Source organism: Piliocolobus tephrosceles, chromosome 4 (assembly GCF_002776525.5).
Source record: "Piliocolobus tephrosceles isolate RC106 chromosome 4, ASM277652v3, whole genome shotgun sequence".
Lineage (NCBI taxonomy): Eukaryota > Metazoa > Chordata > Mammalia > Primates > Cercopithecidae > Piliocolobus > Piliocolobus tephrosceles.
In genome coordinates, this window is record NC_045437.1 from 122,588,288 (window position 1) to 122,616,266 (window position 27,979).

The 27,979-nt window shown below is 41.0% G+C and overlaps 1 protein-coding gene across 7 annotated transcripts in view; it reads right to left on the reverse strand.

Annotated features, from left to right (window-relative positions):
* Positions 1-27,979, reverse strand: part of TENM2 (teneurin transmembrane protein 2) — a 1,213,529-nt gene that overhangs the window by 322,378 nt on the left and 863,172 nt on the right. The window lies entirely within an intron of this gene.

Below are 27,979 nucleotides of genomic sequence, written 5' to 3' on the forward strand. Positions count from 1 at the left end.
TCTATCTATCTATCTATCTATCTATCTATCTATCTATCTATCTATCTATCTATCTATCTATTTAAATGAGAGTGAACAAAACACACCTGCGAGCCTGCTCAGCTCAGCAGGTTGCTAACTTCTCTCCTCTGAGAGATGAACCCTGAGGACTCAGTCTCTGGAGAAGGTCATGGCAGATGTTTTCAAGCCATGACCCTGACTCCAAAGTGCATCTTGCGTTTTTTTAAATAACAAAATCCTCTACCCTTGCAGGAAAAACAAAGGAGAGCTTTCCCTTGGAAAATATCCCCTTGTAGATATCGCTGTCTCTGACAACTCCACACAAGGTTTTCCTAGCAACCGATTCTCAATCTACAAAATGAAATATTTTAAGCATAATGAAAATGAAAGTAGTTCGCTATGCGATGAAGCCTATAATTTCGTTTTAATGGATGCTGAAACATGACTTTTAATTTGTGTCCTTTGAGAAAGTTTATTTTTTGAAGCTTCCAGTCAGGGCTGGCAGCTCACCAGGTGACTGCTGAGCCTTGTCATTTTTGGCCCCTGCCAACTTTAAAAATCCTCAGCCCCTGCTGTCCTGGCTTTAAGAAGTTGGCTCAAGTCATTTAAACAAGCAATTTGACACAAATTTCAACTACTTGTCTCCTTATGTGGCCGGGCTACATCTCCAAAAGGTGTAATCTACATTCTGGGGTTCCTGTGCCGGCTGCAGAAACATTCTGAAGAAAAGACAACATATCAAGAAGATACTAGGTTTGGAGAGCATCCTGACCAACAAAAACAAGAAGGAAACATACGGAGGAAACAGGTTCCTTGAAGTTTGCATCTTTAGGCTGAAATTACTTGAGTGTTTTTTTTTTTTTTTTCTTTATGATGTTTAGAAAAGGACAGTGACAACAAAAAACCAGTGGGAAATACCACTGTACAGTTGTATAGATTTTAAATCGTGTCCTCCAAGTGAACCTGTAATTCCTATTTTACATTATGCATCAGTGACATTTTAAATATATCTTTGGGGGAGTTTCATAGCTGTAGCAGGCTATTATATTTCCTGGCATTGTTGTCTGTCTAGTAATGTATTATTACATAGTTATTTAGCATTTGTCTGTCTCATATTAGTGGAAAGAGGTGGGAAAGGGGGGGTGAAATGATGTAATAATGATCCTTCAGGGATGCTATCCAAGCCCTTCGCACACACAGTTAATGAATTCTCATGCCTTTCTTCCCCCCTCACTCAACTCCCATCCAAGTGGTGTCATTATTCGCCACTAGTTAGGTAATTACGAGACTTGCTTCAGGAAGATGGAGTGGGTCAGTGCACAAGTGAGAACCTGCCCTCCCCAGCCCTAAGTCCTAACTTTCCATCTCCCTCTGTCCTTGCCCCCCACACTCCCCTCTCCAGACCACACACTCTTCTAAAGCACAAAGAGGCCATGTGAAGGATTTAATTCCCTAAATGAGATACCAGACCCTCCTGCTTCCTGTTGATTCACTCTGAGCTAAGTTCTCCTTGTCTACTCCAGCTTGTGTGGCCCTCGTGAGGTCCATCTGTGTTGTGCGTGGGCAGAATTCCTGCGGTTGCTTGTGTGCTTCTCTTCCCAGGGGGAGGAGAAGCTCCGACCTGGGTGCTATGCGTTGTGTTCCAAATAAAATGAATTGGGAGTTTTCCAGTTAACTAGAAGAGACGTCAAGTTCTCTTTTCATTTATCCTAATGAGAAGGCATAGAGCTTCCGGGGGGAAATGGAGAAGGAAGAGTAAGGGAAGATGGAAGAATACTTAATTCTCCACTCACCCAGCCCTCCTATAAAGCAACATGATATTTCATTGCAAATAAATCAAATTATTGACAGCAACAAAAACAAAAATTATCCAGCATTCTCAGTATTGGAAGACATTCTCCTCCTAACTGTTGCTCCTTTTCACCACGGCATTGATTATATTTGCTCATTTATCTATCTATCCTGAAGTCATATTTTCCAACGAAGTGCAGGAGGCAGAAGGAAAAGACAATTACAATACAGAGTGGTAAATGTGACCCCTGGGATATATACAGAGGAATGTGGGAACATCTAGAAGGGGCATTTAGTTAGAGGTTAGGAGACAAAATCTACAGAACTGGGTTCAAGAATTGAGTCTGCCACTTTCTAGTTGTGTGAACCTGGGCATGCTACCTCATTTCTTTCATTCTCAGCTTACTCATCTGCCAACTGGTGAAAACAGCAGTAACTACCCGCTAAGGTTGCTGTGAAAGTTAGAGAGGAAGGATGAATGTAAAGTGCTAAGCATGCTGCCTGATGGCTGGCAAGTCCTTGAAAACCAAGTGCAGAGAACAGGGATGGGTTCTTTCAGGGATGAAAGGATGGATAAGACATAACCGCAGCTCTCAGGGAGCCCAGATTTGAGTAGGAAAATTAAATCCAAATTTCATCTATCTAGAGCAGATGTCACAGACTGACAGCCCTCAAACAGAATATTATCAAAAATTCAAAGTTGAGATTTTGCATAGTGTTCCAGATTTCTGACTTCTCTTGAAAGCAAAACCAAACCCAAAATATGGAGTCTGTATCCTCTCAAAACAACTGGATAGAGCTGAATGCCGTGAAGGGTGGGGTAGTTTATCTGATTTGCCATCAACCCTAGTGATCCCTGTTCTCTTAACCCAGCTGGCTGTATGCATTTATATTTACTGACGCCTAATAGTATGTTTTTGACTCCTAGTTTCACTCAGGTGCCCTGGTATTCGGTATAAGTAACGTACCTCTAGTATGAAACACCTCTGTTACAGCAAATGATCACAAGCAACTTTTTATATTTATCACTTTTCACTACAGTCATCCAACACACTTGCTGGGTGGGAAGGTTTTTCTGTTTCAAAAATGCAAACAATGGCTGACAACATGCCTCCTTGCTTTCCGAAAAGTAAAAATACACGAAAAGCTCTTCTGTAAAGCAACTGATACCTTCAACCTACTCTGATGGGAGATGAATAACTCAGCTTGATGAAGGAAGCCTCATGTCCACTGTAAGTTCCATACATTTATTGGGTTTAATTAATGTGCATATTATTAAGAGCTCTTCTATTACATAAATATGAAATCACATAGTAATGCAATTTAAAGATAAGAAACTATGTAATGTAAATTCTCACACATTATCAACCTAATCAGTATGCTATTAGTAGACAAAAGGCAACTGTCATTAAAATATTACTGCTGACCTAATACTGCACTTGATGTACCTTCAGTCCAGAACCTGGAATTTATTTTTAGGTACTGCATGGCTTTTAGTCCTAGGAAGAAGAAACTGTCTTGTTGGCTCTTTGCTAAAAACCAGGGGAGGTATAGGTAAGGCTCCTGGAAAAGACAAGTGAATTTATAGAGAAGGTGTTTCCTGTGTGTTTAAATATCAAGGGCTTGAATGAGCACTGCTGTTTGTCCTGCTAAAGAATTGTCTGTGCTTCTGTGCTTTTAGATTTTCTGTGGGACAGTTGCTGCCAGTTGATTTTGAGAGGGGTGACAGTCACATAGTCTGTCCTTCCTAAATGCCTACTGGTTGGCAGTGAAACTTGATAAAACTGAAGCAGTGCCTCTTTGTTGAGTAACAATACCAATTCCAATAAAGTCAGACGTGGGAAGTGAAAAACCTTGGCATATCAACTTTTGTGTTGACTCCATGAGAGTTGCTCATATATCATGGGGAAACAATCAATGTCCACATCTTAAACAACATATAAAGGAAGAATTTCCAGGGCTCTAAGGAAGCAATTGTTAATAATCGACTATTGTTGTTGCACTCTGCCTAAATAAACAGCTGGAGGACGTGTCTACCCTAGCCAAGGGTCGACAAATAGATGGGGTGGGAAAGCAGAGACAAATTAAACCAGACTTGTCTTGCGCCATAGTCTTCACCAATTTTTCCGGGTGATTAGAAATGATGATAAAATATGTGAAAGAAAAAAATGAAAGTAAGGGCCTGCCTAGCTGCTAATAAATCACTCATTCCTGGGAACGGCATGTCGATGGTTGGTCTTTAACATTTTCAACTCCCTCAGACCCTCAGATGACAAATTAACCACAAACTCTTTGCCTTCTTCTCCTGAACCACCTCTTGGGGCAAGTTACATCTTGATAGCAATTTAAAGATTCTAAAAGAGGAGATGGTGTTGGCAGAAACTTGGGAATCTCTGGTGATGATAACTGGCACCAGGACATCCTGTTCAAATTTGACCTTTGATTGGCCAGAGGGAATTGGGGGTGAGGAATTTCAAGAATAACAGTGTCTGGTTAGACTTAAGGAGGACAGAGTCTATTGCAGATGTTCAGGCTAGTGATTGGCTTTGAATCTCTGCTTGGCCATTGACCAGATGTGTGGCCACTGGAAAGTGATATATTTTTCTTTCTGAGTCTGTTTCTTCACTTGTAAAATGGATACAGTAATTTTACTTCTCATACATGATTGTTAGGAGAATCGAATGGAAATATATTTTTAAGGAGCCTAGCACAATTCTTGGTACCTAGCAAGCTATTAATACATATTATTATGATTATTATTATTTGATATAATTAATCATTCTGATAATAGTAATGGCAGCTATAGCAACTATGACTCTGAGGAAAATGATGAGTACCTCCTAGGACATGGTGGGCCCTACTTTTCCAAGTTCTTTGAAATGGCAGCTCTTGGAGGGGGATATTCAATGAACATGTGGCTGCAAAATCATCAACCTCTGACCTCTCCATCTTCAAATTCGGCCAGCAGGAGGGCAGAGTGACTAAGTGATATGGCCAGGAGCTATTAACAGACAGCCTCAAGAGTGTCTCTGTAAGAGCCCACACAAATAAAACTTGGGATTCAGAAATGCTCCATTTCCATAAACAAAACAGTTGATGCTGATGGTAACAAAATGATAATATTGACCATGGCTGCCGTGAGTTAAGTTCTCCTTGTGTGTCGGGTACTGTGCTAAATGTTGTACATAAATCATTTCAATATATTCCCACTTACTCCTAGGGTACAGGTCATTTATCATGCCCATTTCACAGATCCAGTAAGTCAGGTTCAGAGGGGTTAAGTAATGCACCAAATGTCACATAGCTCAGCAAATGGTAGAGCTGGTACATGATCCCAGGGTCTCTTCCCCTCCCAGCCATATGTAAAGGAACCCAAAGCCAGAACACAGGCACACAGGGAGGAAAGAGGTCCCTGACCTTGCTCATATATGCCTAGCAAATACAGAGGAAAACAGACTTGACTCATTTCTTTGCACATTTGCTTAAATGGCAGAATCCAATCTTGTGAGAAACTGGAGAGAATCGCCCACCTGAAAGCTCTGCACCACCTCATGGATGCTGCTTGAATCAGGAGAAATAGGCCAGAACAGCCAAACTGCAGTGCAATCTCTTTTCTATGCCTTCCCAAAGGCCATCCCCAAACTTCCTCCACTGTGCCTCATCCCTGGCTCCCCTAACCAGCAGCATGAGGGGCGGCATGAGGAATGAGCAGCAATTAGGCCTGTCAGGGGTAGAACCAAGGGCACACTCCATCCCAGCTTGTCCTGTCTTGCTCTGACCAGAGGTACTTTGCCAACAGCCCGGGGGTGGAGGGAATAGGTCCAAATCCAGCCTCCTCCCATATTTAAAGAGATTTCCTTATTTGTCTCTAAGTATTGGGCACTTTAGACATTGAGCTTGCTTCCTCCTTCTGTCTCATCACCTACAGAATGACTTACCTGCTAAAGAATGGATTTGCATTTTTTGTTACTGACACACATACGGTATTGCTGGCTTCACAGGGCAGGTGACTTGTCCATAGTCTTTCTTGGACAAGTCTGGTCACTACTATCACAAGCTGCAGCTGCAGCTTTTCCACATTTCAGAGTGGAGGAGAGACAAGAAGGGGGATGGAGTGAGTCAAGTTCTAGCCTCCTCCTCATCTCCCTAGCGGCTGGCTCCAGCTCCAGCCAGTGCCTCTGGCCTAGGTTACACGGTCCTGTATCAGGGGGCTGTCCTTGAAGGAAGCATCCAACTCAGCCTGGACAGAGGGCAGAGAAAGAAAGGGCTGTGCTTGCCTGTAAGGAATGATTTATAGCTCTCTTTCTTACACAAAATATATGACCTCAGAGAAAAACATTCCAAATGTATTCGCATTGACACACAGATCAACACTGCATAGTGGAACATGGGAATTACAGTCACAAGGAGCAATCATTTGCAGGCTCAGAATCCAAAGTTTTCCTCAGCTCTGCTACCTTTGTAAAGGACTAGGGTCTGCAGGGACATCTTAGATCACCTAAGTCCAATAGCTCCCATTTAATAAGCACCAACTGTGTGATAAGCACTCTACATATTTCATCTTATTTAAAACTTATAATAACCTTTAAAGCACTTTAAAGTAGATATTGCTCTCCACTTTAAAGATGAGGAGACCAAGGTGCAGGGAGGTTAAGTAATATAATTCTCTCTCCTTAAATTTTGTATTTAACTGTAATGTATCTGTGCCCCCCGGGTGCTTGCTTTGCACACTGCTTACATTTCTTTTGTAATGCTGAACACATGGTTTTATATTATTTTTGGACTATCCTATGCTCTCCACTAGATCATAAGCTCCTCCATTAAAAATAGTCTGTCTCACTCGTCTGTATATCCCAGCCTAAGGCTACAGTGCCTGATATAAAACTAGTGGTGATGAATGAATGAATGAATGAATGAATGAATGAATGAATGGACAAATCATGTCCCTGGGGGTTATATTCAGAGTCTCAGAGGACAGGGATCACAGTAGATTTCTGCCTCTATCCCTTGTACATTCTAGTTGATTGCTGGAATCAATGATGCCCTCCCACTTAATTCCCTCATTCCTGTTACCTCTAGGGCTCCTTTAACAGGGAGATGGCTAGACACAGAGGGAAGGTGACTTTAAACTCCTCCATCTTTGATTGTTTTTCAGTTGTTTTTCCTGGCACTTGCTGCCTGATCACCTCTTCTGCTTTTTTAAAATAACAGTTTTACTGAGATATCATACAATCCAGTTTTTAAAAGTACACATTTCAGTGTTTCTTTAGTAGATTCAACAAGATAGGCAACCATCACCATTATCTAATTTTAAAACATTTTTATCACCCTCAAAGGATACACCATACCATTCAGCAGTCAGGGCCCAGTCCCTTCCTCCATCCCATAGCCTCTGGCAAATGTCAGTCTACTCTCTGTTCCTACGGATTTGCCAATCCTGGACATTTCATGGAAACGGCAATTCCCTCTGTTTATTATAACCACGACATCTGTCTGTTGCAGAGCTCCATCAGAGCCAGTCAAAGTTCAATCTCAAACGGGGCACACTGCCTAGCACTTATAAAGATCTTCCCCTGGCATCCTGAAGCATGTCCCCTGCAGGCCTTTTATTCTTTTTTTTTTTGGCTGAGACCCTGCTGCTGTTCATATTTTTCAGATGGAGGTTGTTAGGTGATGGCATTTGAGAGCCAGTTGCACATGTGAATGTCTGAGGGAAAGCCTGGAATTTGTTCTAGCGGTTCAGGCATGGCTGTAATCACCTAGCCAGGCACAGGTAGGGACATTTGTGGGAGGGGAAAGGAGAAAGGAGAAGGGGACTCTTGAACTGGGTACCAAGTCAGTAGCTGCCCTTGGGTTAAGAGCTTAATAGTTATTGTGAATTTGGGACCATCCTGCCCCAGTAGGGCACGTTCTCACACATGAGGGTCAGAAAGGGATTTTAATCGCAGGTGCCACATCATTTGACCATTGCCCCTATACTCATTCTTTGCCTCCCTGAATCATCAGGAAAGTATTACTTGAGATCAATGTCAACTCCATTAGCTACTTTCCAAGTGACAAAGACAAAATAAAAAAGATCACTTGAAATACTTGAGAAGAACCCTTCTAAAGAGAAGATTTTATTACAGTTACATCTGAGCAATGCCTATTTGAGCATTTCAATAAATCTACATTACCCTAGGTATTTTGGCATCCTCTGGGAGAGGAAAGCCTATCAGTAGAAAGTAATGATTTTGGGTTTTTCAATTGCCCTAAGGATCTTGACAATACTATTAAGACCCATGCACTCCCTGTCAAGAAGTTTAGGAGTGAAATTATTAATATGCCCAGACGTTATGTTGATTGTTGTGCTGTAGCAGAAAATGCTCTTTCTGTTATATGAGCAGCATTATCACTTTCCCAGGCAGAGAATTACATCAAAAATTTAAACTCCTCTCATTCCAGCTCATCACATAGCTTTTCAAGGTCTTATTGTAAAATAGGCTGGGCAAAATTTGGATATTTCCCTACCCATGAAAGATAATATGTTTTTCAAAGACCAGGCTATTTTTTTTTTAAAAAGCCAAACCTCACAGTGAAATTCTCTTCCACCAAGATGCCATTCTTTAGGTCTTTAACTAGATTTTCCTTGGGGTTTATTTCATTCTTTCTTTTTCTCTCTCTTTGAGATGTTTACAGTGCTTTTCCCCAAACACAGAAAGAGGATCAAAACAAAGATAAAATATAATTTTGATTTGAGATTGTGCCTCTGATGAACAGAATAATGGAAACAAACTCTGATCTACACCATTCATTAATACCAAAAGTGGCCGAAGCACACCAGTTAAATGGCAAGGATGGGATAAAGGTTCCTGGAGAATTTTCACTTCAAAGCTCAGCAGAATTATTTACTATCTGGATGACCTTTTCCCAAAATCTCTCCTGGTACATGCCTTATAGGGCAAGGGAACAAAAGTTTCTCCATACTATATAAACAGAAGCCAGCTGAATGTCAGACCTTGAACTGCATCTGGTGTCATGGCAAGTGACAGTTGATGTCATGAGATGTAAAGACACATCGCTGGAGATATTTTCAGAACCCCCTTTTTGCCTTTAGAATGTACACACATACACATGCATGCACCCAGACAAGTAATTACTCAAGACAATCAAATATCTGAAGAAACATCCACTGCCTAAGATTACATGGCTCAAGTGCTGTCAGAGAGAGCACTCTCTGGATTTTGCTCATAATTGTTTACTGGTTTCTTTCAAAATTGTCTTTACCTCTCAATTAAAATAAATCAGACCTCTCACAGTGCTCAAGACCCTTCTTATGATGCTGCATGAATGATGAGTAGAAGTGCTCTGCTGCTGAGCAGACCAAGAGGAGAAACCCCTCACCCTCACCTTCAAGATCCCCAGGATGCCACTAACTTTTAGAAAAAACCGGGACCACTGGGAGGCCAGTGTGTTCTCAGCCCTCAGTTTTGCAGTGGGAGGAAGAGGCATTGCCATTAGGATCACTGGGTCCCACTGTGCTCCACTGGAAAAAAGGTTTCTTTCTAGCAAGGGTTCAGGATGCCATTTCCAGGGCCTTTTCAGTCTTGAAAGCATTGATTTCTCCAGTTTTGCCTGGAGGACTTCTGAAGTTAGACAACCAAAGTTTTGAGGTATTTAACCTCTGTATCCTCATCTGTAAAAGGTGGTTAATAACAGTTCCTACTTGGTAAAGAGAGTTACATGAGATACTATGTTTAAAGTGCTCAGAAAATGCATTACAAATAGGAGGCCCTCAGGAAGTGTCAGCATTTATTTTCCCCAGAATAGGCTATTTATTTATTTGTTTTTGAGATGGGAGTCTCACTCTGTCACCCAAGCTGGAGTGCAGTGGCACCATCTTGGCTCACTGCAATCTCTGCCTCCCAGGTTCAAGCGATTCTCCTGCCTCAGCCTCCTGAGTAGCTGAGACTACAGGTATGTGCCAGCACATCTGGCTGATTTTTGTATTTTTAGTAGAAATGAGGTTTCCCCATGTTGGCCAGGCTGGTCTCAACTCCTGACCTCAGGTGATCCTTTTGCCTTGACCTCCCAAAGTGCTGGGATTATAGGTGTGAGCCACTGTGCCTGGCCTATTTTTTGAGGTGGTGGAGAGAGGAGTGACACAGACCCTGTGATTTAGATTTTTGTGTGTGTTGTTTTTAAGAGGCAGAGTCTTGCTCTGTCACTCGGGCTGGAGTGCAGTGGTATAATCATGGCTCACTGTAACCTCGAATTCCTGGGCTCAAGCAATCTTCCTGTCTAAGTCTTCCAAGTAGCTGGGACTACAGGTACACACCACCATGCCTGGCTAATTTTTTCTTTTTATTGGTAGAGATGGGATTTTGTTATGTTGCCCAGGCTGGTCTTGAACTCCTGACCCCAAGCAGTCCTCCCACCTTGGCCTCCCAGAGTACTGGGAATACAGATTTGAGTCACTACACACAGCCAAGATTATTATTTCAATGACTTGAAAAACTTTCTGTTGCCAGATACTTCTAAGGTAAATAGCACCTTTAAGAATAAGGGAGCTTTTTCCTACTGAGTTATAGTAACTCCAGGCCTTACAGGATATCAAAACAATCAGTGCACTTATTTTTCACATTTGCAGTTTAAATACACTGAAATAAAACTGTCCAATGGTGGACAATGTGAAGTGCCTTATAGTAGCTTTTTTCCTTTGATAAATTCTCGTTCTTTTATTAATTAGCACAAGGAAGACCTGTGTTTCCTTGAGTTCTGGTAGTCCTGGTAAGGATCAGCCCCCATTTTGCATGAAAAACCTTAAAATAAAATCAAGGTTTTCGAGTTTCTTTGGCTCATTTATGAGATATGCAGGTTGCTCTATCATTGCAATCCACTGTTGAACAATTCACTGACGTCCTGAGTTGTTCATCACATTTAGATGGTTTAAGTCATGAATTAGCAATTTGTTTCTCAGGGCTTCTTGGGTTACTGAAACATTCTAGTATTTATCATCTCAAATGGGATCATTCTTAATCCCATAATGTAGAGAGGGAGTCATCTCTCACGTGAAATAATCAGATTTGGCGGAGAAAATAATTTCCATTTCTAACACTGCCTATCTGACACTTTAATAGTGTAGTCTGGAAAGGCTTCTCGATAAGATGATATTTGATCAGAGACCTGAAGGAAATAGAGAGAGAGCCATTCCAGTGTCTGGGGGAACAATGTTTCAGGCAGAGGGAAAAGCAAGAACAAAGGCATTTTAAATCTGGGACTTGCGCGGTATATAGGAATTGCCCAGAATATCAGCCTAGGTTCGTCTCTTTCCTACAGATTTAAGTCTAGTCCTTGAACAAAATATTGCAAGAAATAAGAAAGGCCCTGATCTGGATCCTCACTGGCCTCTGCCTGATTTGGAACCGGCCGAGCAGGCTTCTGTTTGAGGCTCTTTGCATTTGCTGTACCCTTGGCCTGGAGATACAGATAATCGAGGAGCTCACACCTTCCATGTCTGCAGGTCTCAGCTCAAATGTCGTCTTTTAAGACCTGCCTTCCGAGACAGCATCAGTCATCTTATCCTCCTTCCATTGCTTTCTTTTTCTCTAAAGCACATATTGGCCCTCATTTTTAAAAAACTCATTTGTCTTTCTGCAGCAGAAAGTAAGTACCTTGAAGGCAAAGATGCTATTTTATTCTCTGTTGAATCCCTGAATCTTGGAGTACTTGGTAGACACAATAGATGGTTGTTGAATGAATGACTAAATTAATTAATTAATTATTGACAAATATGGCAAGAACAAAGAAATTGGAGAAATATTCCAAATTCCATCAGAAATGAAAGTATGTCCAAGTATACTGTGGTATCATTTGAGACAAATCTCAAAAGCTTGAACTTGATCAAAGTTCAAGAAGAAAAATTATCATGGGCTTCCTTGCCAAAACACAGCTCTATCTCATGCAAACTGTAGTAATGTTTTCTCTTCCTACAGCAATCCAAACACGACAACAAATGCCTTACAAGCAGAAATCCCCATGGAACTAATGGGAGCAGAGGCCTCCCACACACCCCAAGTGGGAATAGACACATTTCACTTCCAAACTCTGACTAACAGGATCTCCTGTGGCTCTTTCTGCCACCTGAAAATGTTCACTTTTCATCACAAATCTGCTGTGTTAAAGAATCTTTGCTAAAGGCTTCTGACTCAACAGGGTGGGGTGAATCCTGATTCATCTGCGTAGTTGGTGATACAGAAAGAAACTCAGTGTGGCACAGAAAGAGGATGACTTGCTAAGAGTTTGCAAATCAAAAACAAGACATTTGGAATTCTGCTTCTTTCAGGAAGGCTTTTTGGGTTGGATCAGATGAAATCCAATGGCTTCCTCAACCTACGCTGACAAGTATGATGTTTTCTGGTTGCTGCATTCTAGGGCTGACACTGGAGCTAACATCAACATATTATATACTGAAAGACTTTATTTGTTAATTTTTAGTCCACTAAATTGTTATAAGCTTCTTTGATTTATACATGGTGAAAGAGCTTGGATAGAGTTTCCATTCAATGGAATTTTTTTTTTTTTTTTGTATCGCAGGGGTCCCCAGCCCCTGGGCCACAGGCCAGTACAGGAACCGGGCAGCATAGTAGGAGGTGAGCAGAGGGTGAACAAGCATTACCGCCTGAGCTCCGCCTCGTGTCACATCAGTGGCAGCATTAGATTCTCATAGGAGTGTGAACCCTACTGTGAACTGCACACATGAACGTTCTAGGTTGCGTGCTCCTTATGAGGATCTAACTCATGCCTGATGATCTGAAGTGGAACAGTTTCATCCTGAAACTATCCCCCTCTTCCGTGGAAAATTTGTCTTCCATGAAACTGGTTCCCGGTGCCAAAAAGGTTGAGGACTGCTGTTGTATAGAACCTAGAAAAGCCATATGCAGGGAGTTACTTGAGAAAGTCTTTTACATTCTCTGAGAGAAATCCAAAGAAGTGACAGTTTTCTCCACAAGATTCCTTTTGCCTTCTGTCCAATTAAATTCCTTACACAAGAACAGTGACACATTAGCCAAGCTCACTTATGACAAACAATTCTTTTTTTTTGAGACAGAGTCTTGCTGTCTTGCTCTGTCACCCAGGCTGGAGTGCAGTGGCACAATCTCAGCTCACTGCAACCTCCGCCTCCCAGGTTCAAGCGATTCTCCTGTCTCAGTCTCCCGAGTAGCTGGGACTACAGGTGCATGCCACCACACCTGGCTAATTTTTGTATTTTTAGTAGAGACGGGGTTTCACCATGTTAGCCAGGATGGTCTTGGTCTCCTGACCTCATGTTCCACCTGCCTTGGCCTCAATTCTTAATCATTGATTTGTTCATTCTTTCCTTTATTCATGTCTTCATTTGTTCACATGTTCCTTCATTCAGCAATTAATGATTGGGCACCTATCCTGGGTCAGAGGGCTTTTGGAGGTATAGAGTTCCTGGCCTTGAGGAAGGTAAAGAAAGAGACATGTCCTATGCTGAACTGTTGGGTAAGACACAAATACTTAACTCTTTTGTTCCCTTGTGATTTTTAACCACCAAAATACTTTACTTTTCCATGTATGTTGTTTTCATGTTTCAGCTCATGTATAAAATTTTATAGAGGCCATTATGACACACTGCTTTGACAGTGTTTCACAGATGCATATTGTTAAACTCTACATCAACGCCTTTCCCCTCTCCTCACCCCAGCCTTATCTCCCAAGTCTAAGTCACTATTCTGTTGGGTCTACATATACATATGCACATCCCAGGTGTGGGATGTACAGGTTTTTTGCTAACACAACATTTAAAGGATGCATCACGGCACACAGAGCGATTCCCAAGAATGTTAATTATTACCTATGGAGAGGAATTGTAACATTTTGATTCATTTGTGTTTTCAACTGAATGTGGTATTTATCAACTGCCTTTTGTGTTTAATTCTAGATAATAGAGCATGGCAAATTGGAGTCTTCAATTAAGCACACGGAATACATGTGCTGTATTGCTTTCTCTGCAAGTTTCAGAGTCAGAATTCCTGCACTGGGTTCTGAGTTGCTGAGTGGAGACTATGATGGAGAGTAGTGGAGACACGTGACTTTCAGGGTACTCTTTGCACGTATGAAATGGAGCAAGACATCTAGATTTATGAAGGGAAAGTGAAAGAGGAGGGTAGGAAGATATGTCACCTCCTGGGCTTCCTCCAATCATCCAGTCCTCACCTCTCTGCATGTCTTTGAACACTCTGAGCACCATCATGCCAGTTCCATGGATGAAACAAATACTCATCGCTCAGCATTTTTCTAATGAAAACACATGCAGTCTGACCAGGAGGAGAAACCACAAACAGAATTGAGAAAAGCAGACAGGCAAACTTTGCTTTTTTTTTTTTTTTTTTTTTTTTCCCATTAACCAACAGAAAATGTAAGGGCTTTCATTAGGGAATTAAAAAAATGACTTATAGAAGACTTATAGAATTAACCAGAAGCAGCTCATGATAAAATACGTATCATGCTAGAAATATAGGTTTTACTTTTCATGAAAGCTAAACACATTGCCATGATGGGAACTCTCACACATTGCTGGTGGGGATGCAAAATGAGATAACCCCTCTGGAAAACAGTCTGCCAGTTTCCCATGATGTTACACTTACCATACGCCCTAATAATCCCAAGTCTAGGTATTTACCCTAGAGAAATGCAAACTTAATGTGCAACCCAAAATCTGCACATGAAAATTTGTAGCGGCTTTATTTCTCATCACTAAAAACTAAGAACAACCAGATGTCCTACAGCAAGTAAATGAATAAACAAAGTATAGTAATTCATATAGTACAAAGTATAATTCATGGAGTACTATGCAGTAAAGGCAGGCATGACTAGAGTTAATAACAAAGTATTGTGTTGTTGAAAATTGCTGAGCGAGTAGATTTTAAATGTTCTCACTACAAAGAACTGAAAAGTATGTGAGGTAATGAATATGTTAATTAGCTTGATTTAGCCATTCCACAATGTACATATATCAAAACGTCATGGTGTATACCATATATATATACAAGTTTTATTTGTCTGTTAAAGAAATTAATTAAAGGATGGACTATTGATACACACAAACACCTGGATATATCGCAAAGGTACCATGCTGAATGAAAGAAATTAGTTTCAAAAGGTATAATTTAATTTATATGACATCCTCAAAAAGACAAAACTATAGTGACAAGGACAGATTAGTGACTAGGAGAGACTGAGATGGGGTTGGGGTATGTAAGTAACTACGAAAGGAGAACGTGGGAAATTTTTGAGGCGAAAGGGTTGTCTTGGGTTCCTGCAGTTGTGACAGTTCCAGAAATCTATATTTGTGTTAAAATCTACAGAACTATACACAGTGAAGCCAATTTTACTGTATGTTAACTTTAAAAATATAATACAACAATGAAATTAAACATCACGCTGAATGCTAAGAATAGGACAGACTTGCTTTGATCGATGGAGGAAAGACTTGCTTAATGGCAGGACCCGTTTCAGGCAGAGACATCGAGGCTACTCTGAAACAAACAAGGGAGCATAGCAGCCTGAAAACTTGGCAAATCTGTTTCCAAAATATTTGTCTTGTCCTTAAAATAAAAAGCACACTGGAAAACACAAAAACGGAATCAACCTCTAAGTAAAAGTCCTATTGGCATATCGTTAATCGTTTGTGTATTTACATTCATTTAAATATTGTTTGCTAAAGCTCATGTGATCTATTGCAAGCTGTTTAAGAAACTATACTGTGTAAAAAGGAGAATGAATGGTTTCACTGCACAAAGCTGTCGGCTTCTCTACTGACACTCAGCACAATCCATAACCTTGTTGAGACATTAACAGGACTACATTACTCATCACAATAAGATTATTAGTTGATGGGAAACAAATTACAGAGCTTCCCAATCTGCTCTACTTCCTGACTGCATACAAGGTGATTTTTCATGAATGGAAATTGCTACTCAGGAAGAGAAACTTCTTTGTCTTAGGAAATTTCCAATAGTAGAAAGGGTCTATTCTGGGAACAAAAAGTGCAAAGTGGTAAAAGAAAGGAAAAGTTTAAAAATTATTTAGATAGAAGCCTAAGGGTGCTCACAGCTCGGCAACATATTGGGTAGAGATACAGAACATGAGCTGGGGAAATGGAAAAAAATCATACCTGTTTTGTTTAATGCGATGGCACAGCTCTGCATGTTGCCATGGATTTATTGGAAAAACACCTTTAGGAATGGAGGGGATGCCAAATACAGTGCTGGCAATTTATGGAGACGTCTAAAATGACTTGGTCTGTTCTAGTCCCTGTGTCATGAATGCCAGCAACTAGCAGAGGCTTTCTCATCTTTTAGTTCTCAGATCCTCCTGGAGTACCTTCCTGGACCACTCTCTTCCCCTGCAGGTAGAACCAACTTCTCTCCTTCACCACCTCCAGGAACCATGTACAGATGCTATTTTCCCACCCACCACTCTTGTTCATTACTCTCATTATCCTTTTGCACAAGGGACTGAGCCCCAAGTCCGAGGTCTGTTACATGACTGAAGGGGAGCTGCAGTAACGGTTCATTAGATCACAGTTTCCAATAGCAACAACTTAACCTGGGGAAACAGGTGTGGTGTAATTAGCATAGCTGTCTGTACAGCTTTGGCACCTGTGACCCACATCAGTCCTGTCCATCAGCTTCTAGGGGTTTCCTAAATGATGGGGCTTGGAACTCACAGAAAGGAGAGGGATGTACAGACAAATGGCACTGCCTAGGCTCACAATAGGGACTTCGGCTCACAAAAGCTTGTCCCAGGAAGTAGACTAGGACAACATGTGAGAAGTGTGAGAATCCTAACAAGAGTGTCATCAGCACTGACAGATAATTCATGACACTCCATTGCACTAACGGCTCTTTTCACTCCTCCGTTTCTCTCTCGGTTTGTAGAGCAGTACTTTGTCCTATTGCTGTCTAGCTTTCTGGGGAACACTCTTGCCCTGGCTCTGTCCTTGTCCCCTGAGGTGTTCTGACCTTTCCCGCTTGCACTCATGAGGGCACAACTAAAATGCCACCTACTGTTTTGTTTCCCACCCCTTTTCTTTGCTTCCAGTCTCAGAGAAAGTCAATAAAAGCCATCATTCTGCCTACCTGGACGACTCAAGGGCAGTGCAGCCTGCACACCCGTCCTGCCGAACGCGTACTAAGCTAAGCCTCCTCCGTCGCACTGGTCCCTGCTAGCTGCCCGTGATGCTGAGCACACACATGCCAGGCCCTGGAAGGCTGCCCTGAATGGGCTGGAGCCGAGTTTCCTTGTGGGAAGACAGGAAGGTTTGAGCGATATAGGCATGCCCTGAGTCAGACAGGCGGGGTGCTATCTTTGTCTTCCCTCCCAGGGATCACACTGCCAGTCTGGTTAATACCCAAAGGCTCTCGACATGTCTCATTGCTCTAGCCAAACTCCCTCGTCCCAATTTCTTCCTCTGAAGCAGCTTTCATCGTGTTACATCAGTGGCTAGGCTTGACATCAGTACTTGTTTTCCAGGGGAAAACAGACCCTTTCAAGTATTTGCTTTTAAAGGTGACAACAAATGGGGATGTCTACACTCCTACCAGGTAACATTTTGGCCATAAGATGAGGTATGGTCTGAAGCCAAAACAATTTTAAAGAAAATGCTGGGAGAGGAAATTGGAATCTTTCCCCTTTTAGGAGGAGGGATGTCTGGCTTTCTGAGTTAAATGCATTTGTTCCACCCTGTTATGATGCTGCTTTCTCTGATAGTTTAGGGATAAAACAATTAATGCGATATGGTGCTGGAAATTCAAAACATTTGAACGTTTATAATAGGATCTGATGTAATATTATGTGGGCAGGTTTTACTCTTCTACAAAGCAGCCTTTCTCAGCCTAACCAAAGAAAGTTGTCCAGGGTAATGTGTGTTCTGGGAGAATCAGTCCCAGTTTAACCTGATTTCTAAAATTGGTTTGATAATTCCAGATCAAGTACCACCTCCTGAAAGGTGTAATCCTAGACATCTTCACCGTATTCATATTTATACTTTTCTGTCATCTCCTTTAGCACATTGTGTGTGTCAAATTAGTTTTCACACTTATTCATTAACAATATTGATGATAATGATAATAATAACAACTGCTAACTTTTTGTTAGCACTTTTACCACCTGCCAGCTTTTGTTTTAAGAACTTTACATAGGTAATGGTATTTAATCATCACAGTGACCATATTGGGGTGGAAGGAGATACCCGTTATACAGATCAGGAGGCTGAGGTTTAGAGAGGGTAAGTACCTTGCCTTAGGTAGGAAGTGATTGTCAGCCCAGGCCATCCCATCCCTGGCTCCTCACTCTAGTTGGTCCTGGGTCATGAATGCGCCTTTTTTCACAATTTGTTCATAAACGAATTAGTCTAAATGCATGAACTTCCCAGACAAACCCATCTCACTGTCTGCAAGCACTTGATATTTTTATTTTAACCATGCTGTGTGGACATAATAATTTAAAATTGGAAGCTAAATTTGGCTGCATTTTTAAAGAGAGCATAATGAGCATAATTCAACATTTAATTGATGACTGAAAACCTATTAGGAGAAAACATATTGTACTATGCAGTCATATAGCTGCGTATTTCCTTTTGATTTATTTTGTCTCCATCCTTGAGGTCATGCTGTCAATCCTTGGGTTGTTTCTGGGACTGCTACTCACAACATCACACACCCCTTACCATTTTTGCTGTTCATCTCTGAAGTTCTTGTTTTTGTTTTTGTTTTTTTTTTAATAAACTTTTAAAAGTCAGGTGTTAACAAAGAACAAACACCTAGCTGAAGGTCTAACTAAGTATAGAGCAAATGCCTTCTAAAAGCCATTTTGAGAACTTACAGGGCAGTTTCTGAAACTAATTTCTTTACTTGAGGTTATCGTCCAGAAAGTCAAAGTTGTCAAGGGCCTGTCAAGAACACTGACTGTGTTCTGAATTGTTTCTGCACATGACCTTGTTTTCTCAGGTGGAATATAAAATTGGAAAGTGGAGATCACCTTATATTTGAAAAATGAAATCTTGCCACTGCTTAGGCTGGGTCTGCAAAGATATGAACCTTCTTTCCGGGAGTCTAGAGTTTAGCTCTTTTCAATACAATGTGTAGGCTGCTATGGTTGGTGGGGAAGACAGGAGACACTTGATTTGGTTTTGGGGTTGGCAAATGATGGCCACGGACCACATTCAGCCCCCGAGCTAAGAATGTTTTATATATTTTTGAAGGATTGTGAAAAAGAAGAATATGTGATAGAGACCATGTACAGCTCACAAAGTGAAGCCTGAAATATTTTCTATCTGGATCTTCACAGGAAAAAATAAATGCTGACTCTTGGCCTACTGGATGAGGGAAGGCTTCCTGGAGGAAAAGGTACATGCACTGCCTCATTATTAATTCAACAGGGTCTTCTTCAGTCTTACACACATATGTATGTATGCTTATTATATTTAATATGTATGTTTGAATGAATGACAGATGAAACAAACAGGCATAATTGGCAGGGCCAATTAGTGTTGACCACGGACAATGATTCGACCCTACTAATTATGCCTGTTTATTTCATCGTTCATTCATTCAAACATACATATACATATAATGAACATACATACACATGTGTGTAAGATGGAAAAAGACCCTGATGAATTAATAATGAAACTGCTACCGTGAGCAAATACAGACTGCAAATCAGTACATTCACTTTAGCTCGCTGAAGACACAACTGAGAAGAAAAGCCACAGGACAGGAAACAACCATCTTTCCTTTCGCAGGTCCCACGTTACATCCACTCACCTTTAGTCTGTATGGGACTGAGACCTTCATGATGGAATTGCACCAAGAGGCGTGGTGCTAAGCAGCCAACAAATGATGCCTCACAGAAGTTAACACTCTCTCCCCCTCCTCCATCTGCAGTCAGACTCCCGACTTACAACTGTTCACCTAGGCAGCTCAATATGGACCTCAGTGACATCAGCAAACATATCTTTTTTCTTCTCTGGTGTTTTATATCTCACCTACTATTTGGCTTTTATTGAAACAGAAATGTCACACTGTTATCTTTAGAACACTCGTGGAGTTTGAGCTAAGAACACTGTAGCTAGTACCCTACAAAAGAAAGTGAGGGGATGCAGATTCCATCTCTGAAACAGCAGAAGTAGACACAGTTTCAAAACAGCGATTAATCTGTAATAAGGGAAAAGGCATAAGGGCTCCAGATCTTCCTTCCAACTCCCATCAAAACCAAAGTTAAATAATCCAGCTATTTCTGAAGCAATTAGCAGTATATATTATTTCCCAACACTCATGAACGAAATCATTTTGAAAACCAGTGCTCTTGACACGTTTCACTATAAAATCAATTACTTTTAAAGGCAAGAAGCTCATTCTCCACCCGGGGAACATATGATACACCACCTGCCTGCTCCAAGAGATGCTTCTTGTTTTTTCTTAATGCGTTTATGGGGTTGGGGTGCTCTCTCTTCTAGTATTGTCTGCACATTTCAGCAATAAGGAATTTCAAACCTATCCCAATATTTTACGACTATTATATGGCCCAATTTACAGGCATTTGGAGTCTACACCATCAGGAGACTTTTTATCTTCTGTTAGGAATTAGGGTTTCCCAACCCGATATGATCTTAATTATCAGAAGTGCATTCTCACCCAAGTTCAATCTCTGACATCATAATAAAGTACAGTAGCTCCATTTCTGATGAGAAAAAGCTGATTCAGGGTGATACTGTATATATCTGTTTGCATAGCAGGAATCAGGCCTGAATTTGTTTTCCTAGAGATTTTTCATGGATAACGTTTTCATTTTCATCAAAGGCAAGCAATTTAAAAGTTCCTTTTGCTGTTGACAATCTCTATAGTTGGAAACTTGGGATGATTACAAATGGCAATGCTTTTCAGGGACAAAGGGTGTTATCTTATTTCCAGAGCTTATAGCATAAGGCATGGTCAGAATGGTGCTGCATTAGTTTGCAATCTTCTGTTTTTTTTGCAAGAATCAAAGGCAAATAACTCCTCTTGGCTAAAGTTGGCACTGACAAAGTTGTAAACCTTATGCAACTGTATGATGTGCATACATTGCTTAATAAGTGTCTGAAATTGGCCATTTTCTATCAGAGCAAAAACCATAACTCTTTTGGGGCTAGTTTAAATGTCATTTAATGCATTTTCAGTTTAATTCAATTAATGGCACCTTGAAAAGAAATCATGGTTTGTTTTAGAAAAAAATCTCTCTTCTCTAGAAAGGATTAATTCACTGTCAGAAATTGGCTAAGGATTAAAAAATTTCTACCAGCCTGGGCAATGTAGTGAGACTTTGTCTCTACAAAAATAAAAATAAAATGAAAAATTAGCTGACACAGTGGCATGCACCTGTAGTCCCAGCTACTCAGGAGGCTGAGGTGGGAGGATCACTTGAGCCCTGGAGGTCAAGGCTACAGTGGGCTACGGTTAAGCCATTGCACTCCAGCCTGGGCAACAGGGTGAGACCCTGTCTCTAACAAATAAATAAATAAATAAACAACTAAAATTCTAAGAAAAGCTCAACTAATTTAAATTAAACCATAAGTCAATTGTCAACAGACACTAAAAATGTCTTTTTAAAAAAGATTCTTCATTGATTCTTCATATAGTATTACTAACTTATTTGTTCCTACAGCAAAATGAAACATTTATGTCTAACCATCCCTAAGCACCTTGATAGAAAAAAATAAGTGTTAAGAAATCTATATTTGTGAGGATGTGTCTCAGGCCATGTCACGACTACCATTCAAATTACCTCTAAAAAAGCCCCCTCTATCTGAGATAGGCCAAACTCAATTGATCTTTTTGTGTCTCTGGTCTGCTCTGGAAGAAAGTAAAAACTGCGATTTCCCTAGAGTGCAGTAAAGAGATCTGAGCATGCCTCTTCTTTAAGCAATAACCATTAATATGGGTTCCGCTTGTACCAGACATCTGTAATGCTTTGGGCTGTATTTTCTGGCAAGATAACAGTGTTGTCTTGAGAATTGGTGCATGAAGAGGACAGAAGGCAGAGAGGCAGAGCTGAACTGCTCACTTGTGCTCCTATCTGAGGGACAACAACTCTTATCTTGCATGAAAACATAGCCCTGAGCCATAAAGAAAAATTTCATAAGTCTTCCTCTACCAATTTTGTCAGTCTCTATTTTTGCTTGTGGCTCATGGCTGACCTTGATTAGAATCCACTCTCCCATGTAGCAATTCAAGGGAATCTGAAATAAGATCACTGAGGAACATCTCTTAGACTCCTTCAGGTCCAGACTCCAGTTTCTTTGACAAGCCATTCTATGGGCAGTCTTTCCAGAAAATGACCCAGAAATAATACTCCATAAATTCAACAGCCACTTATTAAGCATCTATTGTATGCCTGAGCCTGATCGTGATATTAAGAACATGGTAATATCTAAAATATTGTCCTCATCCTTGAGGAGCTGGTCCTTTAGTACGAGAGACAGATGACTTTAACAGAACTTGATAAATGGAAAGAAAAGGGAATGTGCAGGGTATTCTGGAACTATCTTCTTCTGATGATAACATAATAGAAACTCATATGCTTTTGCATGGACTCAGAATTTTCTAATTTTCTAGGCAATTTCATTGGCAAGCAAGACAGGCTATAACATCCTCTAAGAGGCATTTCTCAAATGCTCTTTAAACAGTTGAGGAGTGATCCTGATTTTCAATCCTCCCTCCCTTCCTTCCTCCGTCCTTCCCTCCCTCCCTTCCTTTCCCTTTCCCTTTCCCTTTTCCTTCCCTCCCTCCCTCCCTTCCTTCCTTCCTTCCTTCCTTCCTTCCTTCCTTCCTTCCTTCCTTCCTTCCTTCCTTCCTTCCTTCCTTCCTTCCTTGCCAGGGTCTCCCTCTGTCACCCAGGCTTGAGTGCACTGGAGCAATCTCAGCTCACTGCAACTGCTGCCTCCCAGGTTCAAGTGATTCTCATGCCTCAGCCTGTTGAGTAGATTGAACTACAGGCACTCACCACCACGCCTAGCTAATTTTTAGTAGAGACGGGGTTTCGCCATGTTTGCCAGGCTGGTCTTGAACTCCTGACCTCAAGTGATCCACCTGCCTCGGCCTCCCAAAATGCTGGGATTACTGGTGTGAGCCACCATGCCTGGCACACATTCTTTTAACACATATTTTGGTGTCTCTTCTGTGCCCCACCTTCAGTAATAACCAAATAATTGAGCATATTGCCCCACCTTCAGTAATAACCAAATAATTAAATGTGCTGTTTTTCCCATTGGATGCAATTTTGAGAACACCAAAGCTCTAGCTATCTGCCTAACAATCTCGCTCTCTCCCACAGCTCTATCATGGTGCCTGGGACTACATTAGTAATATCTTTTATGGGCCTAGAGGAAATGAATGTCTTCAAATTTGCTAAAGTTTCATGTTATCAAATTAATCTCATTGTCATCCAGTGTCCTATTAAGACTTGGGGTTTTGAGGGCCTTGGGAATAGAATTGGTTGGAGTGAGAATGAAATGGAAACCACAGACATTTTGGGGGTTCCTAGAGATGGTAAGGAAATGCCAATAGGAGAGATAAGAAATGACAAAGATAATTCTTACATTTGTCTTACCATTGTTATTATGCCCCCATACCCTAGAGAAGAAGGAAGGAGAGGAGGAAGAGGAGGAGGAAGAGTTATGATTAGCTGATTTTCCTTTTTGCTGAATGAAATAAACTGTATCAACCCACCTCCTGGACACTATTGAGTTAACTGGGATAGTGCTAGTGATTCCCTAACAAAATAATTTCACAAAAGCATTTAGGCTTCCTAGAGTATGCCTTTATCATCATTGGCATATGTATTTCAGAACATCAGCCTCTCTATAGCAGGCTCCACCAGGCTAGGTCTGCTTTAGAGTTCGGGTGGGCAGGCACTCAGGACCTGGGCCAGCAATGGAGACTCAAGGGTGACGTCCTGCAAGCTAAGGCAGGGAAGTCTTGTTCCCAGGCAAGCCAAGGCAGGAGCTCTGTTTTTGTCCTGACACCAACCTCACTCCAGCTAATGAATCCCCTCACTCTGAGTTTTGCCCAAGCCAGAGCAGCCTTCCTAGGGGATTTAAATAAATAAACAAAAATACCCCCAAACTAGATTCCAATATTGCTTGCTTTCTTTGAATGCAAACCACTTGCTCAAGGAGGCACATTGCCCTCCCTGCCCATGTGCAGCACACACAAGGAAGCCTTCCATATGGATTGGCATAAAAATAAGGATTGATCTATGCACTTAAGGCCACCAAGGGAGTGACATAAACCCCGTTGGTGTCCCTGCATCCAGGAGACTACATTAGCACTGCTGCATTACCTGGAAGATGTGCAAAATCACATGTGGCTGACGTCTCCCCCAACTCAGCAACCAAGATGCTCACAGGCACTATTCACTCTACAATGTCAGTGGAATAATGTAACATTCAAGAAGAAGGCTCCTTGTCTAGCAAGGACACTTTGGAATTATAAAACATTGGGAAGAAGTAGAAAGTGGCATAGAGATTTTTGACTGTAGACCGACGAACCCAGCCTGATGGAAAGGGTGACTTTTAAATCATGACCCCCATCTGTGGGGGAAATCAAAACAAAAATCAAAATAAATTTTAAAACACCTCTGTTTTTCTCTCTCTCCCATAAGACTTGTATGTGCACACACACGCAAATGCAGACATACACACAAATACAATGGGCTGCCTACAAGAAGTCCAAATTAAAACCTCAAGTTGGCCAAAAAATTAAAAATTAAAAATATCAAACTCCAAGCTGTTAATACCAAATTTTGTTGTGTTTTAATTAAAGTTTTTAATTTGAGATAATTGTAGCATCACATGCAGTTGTAAGAAATAAGACAGAGAGATGCCAAGTATGCTTTGTCCAGTTTCCCCCAAAGGTAACATCTTATAAAATGATATCATAATATCACAACTAAGGAACTGACATTGACACAGTCAACATACAGAAAACTCCCAGCGCTAAGACGCTAAGGTCTTTTGTGTGTGTATGTGTGTGTGTGTGTGTGTGGTGGAGTCTCACTCTGTTGCCCAGACTGAAGTGCAGTGGTGGTGATCTCAGCTCACTGCAACCTCCGCCTCCTGGGTTCAAGCGATTCTCCTGCCTCAGCCTCCCAAGTAGCTGGGATTACAGGTGTGTGTCACTAAGCCTGGCTACTATTTTGGGATTTTTAGTAGAAACAGGGTTTCGTCATGTTGGCTAGGCTGGTCTTAAATTCCTGGCCTCAAGTAATCTGCCCGCCTTGGCTGCCCAAAGTGTGGAATTACAGGTGTGAGCCACCACACCTGGCAAAGAAGGTCCTTCTTGTTGCTGTTTTGTAGCTATGCCCATTTCTCTCACACCCTGCTTTTTAAAAACTAAGGTGAAGTTTACATATAGAAATCATTTCTTTTACAATGACAAATTGAGTATTTAATTATATATATATGCTTATATATAGGCATTATATATGTAAAACATTAGAGGAGAATTCAACAAAATTTATAAAGAGGAATATTTCTGTGTGGGAAGAATACAGGTGATTTTCATTTTCATCTCTAAATGGGTCTTTCTTTCCTATTTTTATTTTTAAAAATTATATTCAGGTTCATCCTACTCAATCCTGAACTTTATTTTTATTTTATTTTTCTTTTAACTTTTATTTTAGGTTTGAGGGTACATGTGAAGGTTTGTTACATAGATAAACACGTGTCTTGGGAGTTTGTTGTATGTATTATTTCATCACCCAGGTATTAAGCCCAGTACCCAATAGTTATCTTTTCTGCTTCTCTCCCTCCTCCCACCCTACTCCCTCAAGTGGACCCCAGTGTCTGTTGTTTCCTTCTTTGTGCTCATAAGTTCTTATCATTTAGCTCCAGCTTATAAGTGAGAACATGTGATATTTGGTTTTCTGTTCCTGCATTAGTTTGCCAAGGATAATGGCCTCCAGCTCCATCCATGTTCCTGCAAAAGACGTGATCTGGTACTTTTCATGGCAGCATAGTATTCCATGGTGTATATGTGCCACATTTTAAAAATCTAATCTGTCATTAATGGGCATTTAGGTTGATTCCATGTCTTTGCTATTGTGAATAGTGCTGCAATGAACATTTAGGTGCATGCATCTTTATGATAAAATGATTTATAGTCCTCTGGTTATATACGGAGTAATGGGATTGCTGGGTTGAATGGTATTTCTGCTTTTAACTCTTTGAGGAATCCCCATATTGCTTTCCATGATGGTTGAACTAATTTGCACTCCTACCAGTAGTGTCTTAAGCATATAATTTGAAACGTTTTGACAAATATATATACCCATGTAACTATCGGCTTTCTTAGGATAGAGAATATTTCCACCACTCCAGAAGGTTCCCTTGTGCCCCTTCCCAGGTAATCCTCAACCCCCTGGAGGTCACATCCATGATTTCTATCACCATATAAGTTAGTTTTACATGTTTTGAACTTATATAAATGGAATGATAAGCAAGTACTATTTTATGTCTGACTTCTTTCATTCAGCATAAAATTTTTGAGGTTGATCCATGCTGTTGAGTTGTCAGTAGCTTATTCCTTTGTATTGCTGAATAGTATTCCATTGTATGATGCTATTCAAGTCTGTTCATTCATTCACATGTGGATAGACGTTTGGTTTATTTCCAGCTTGGGGTTACTGAGAAGCAAATCTGCCATGAACATTCATGCATAAATCTACATTTGAACATATATTTTTACTTGGGGGGTTAATACTGACGAGTGGGATTCTTGGGTATATGTTTAACTGTATAAGAGAATGTCAAACAGGTTTCCAAAATGGTTGTACCAGTTTACACACCTACCACATGTAGAGTATGTGAGATACTCTACACCCCTGCCAGTATTTGGTGTTCTCAGTCTTTGTAATTTTAGCCATTCTGGGGCTTATGAAATGATACCTAAGTGTTTTTTCACTTTCTAGAAGTTCCTAGACTATTCCTGCATCAGTTTGCCAAGGATAATGGCCTCCAGCTCCATCCATGTTCCTGCAAAAGACATCATCTTGTACTTTTTTTTTTTTTTGAAGGCATGGTAGAAAGAGGATCTTGAGACACATTTTGTAATATTAAGTAAGCATGAAGTCAGACCTCAGATAAAGCCCCAGGTTTTGCCTCTAGGTGGAACCTTTAGATAAGATGTGCAAGCTCAAGCTCTCCAGGTGCTTCTAATGCAGGTGGTCCTCCCACTTCACTTTGACAAAGGGTGCTGAGAAATAAGTTTCATGTGTTTCTGATGTATCCATTTCAGTGGAGTCCCTTTGGTTTTGATGAATGCTTTCTTCATGCTGCTGCCACCTTGGGTTGAAAGAAGTGCTAACCTGTGTCATGAACTCCAGATATTTTACCATTTTAAAGCTATTGCCTGGAGAGATAAAAATTGGCTGACAGGTCAGACACAGCCAGTTAGACATTCTTGCCTACTCTGCATGCTCCTGTCGAGAAAAACAACATTTGGCCCATCAATGGGCATCCTATTGACTCGCCTGAATGGTTCCTGGCAAGCGCTCATGGACAGAAATGGATCAGAGCTGGTCCCCACGACACTGACAGAGGAGTCAGCAAGAGCACTTTGCCTGTCATCTGTGTTCAGCTAACTGGGCCTTAGAGCCAAAAACTGCACCTGATTCTGCTCACCTGTAAGGAATATGCATGAAGACAGATATGGGACTGATGTTTGGATGTGGGGACATGATACAACCAGATCCCTGAGCTAAAATGAAGCATCCTGTCCTCCACATGGTCTATTTAAGCAATAAGAAAACAGAAATAAGGAGACCCGGGACTTGGGCACTCTTTGTCAGCACTGACAACTGGTCACACGTATAAACACAAAGGCATGCTCACACCATGGGCACAACTGAAAAGCATTAAGATAGACTTTCATGTATGCTTTACGCTGGCATGTCTCTGCTTGACAGTCACACCTTATCTCTTTATTTCAATGCACATGCACCCTGAGAACATCTGACAGAAAGGTGATCCAGAAAAAAGAGTTCGTTCTGGGTGGGGCAGCATAGGACAGCGGGAGATCCTAGGCTTCCTGCCCAAGAGTTAATGCCCAACTCTCCCACTTTTGAGTGTGGGAGGGAGCTA